Below are 619 nucleotides of genomic sequence, written 5' to 3'. Positions count from 1 at the left end.
GAGACCCGCTCTCCGCCCCGCCCGCGGAACCAGCAGCAGAGCGAGCCGGGATTGGGCGAGGGGAAAATATTCGGCCAATCGGAAATCTTGCGGCACCGGTCGCCAGGCAGACCTCGAGGCGCAAGTTTGGGAGCGAGGCTGGAGAGGGAAAGAGAAAGTGACTGCAGCTCCTCGCTGGGAATCGCCCCCTCCCCCCCTCCCTCCCCTTCCCCCTCTCAGCTCTTCCTGTCCTGCCCTGCAGGGAGGGCGGAGGGGGGGGGGGGTTGCCAGGGGGGAACCCAGGTTCAGTCCCCGCATCTCCAGGGGGGTCTGGGAATCGCCCCCCTCTCTAAACTGGGGAGAGGGGCTGTGAGATCCTGAGCGAGGGGGACTCGTGGCCCAAGACAGTGCAGGGCAGCCTCCTGGGTCCTGTTTTTAAGAAGCCCTTGCATGGCTTCAAAGATGGCTCCCTTCTTCCTCCGCTGTCAGAGGCAGTAAATGCATTCGCATCCCACTCGCTGGGTGTCCCTCCCGTCCTCCCTGCATGATTCCTTACTGGGACATCTGGGTGGCCACTGGGAGACCGCCATGCTGGACTCGATGGGCCCCTTTGGGGTAATCCAGCAGCCCGGCTATTCTC

Source organism: Podarcis cretensis, assembly GCF_951804945.1.
Source record: "Podarcis cretensis genome assembly, chromosome: 2".
NCBI classification, from domain to species: domain Eukaryota; kingdom Metazoa; phylum Chordata; class Lepidosauria; order Squamata; family Lacertidae; genus Podarcis; species Podarcis cretensis.
This window is presented reverse-complemented; position numbering follows the sequence as displayed.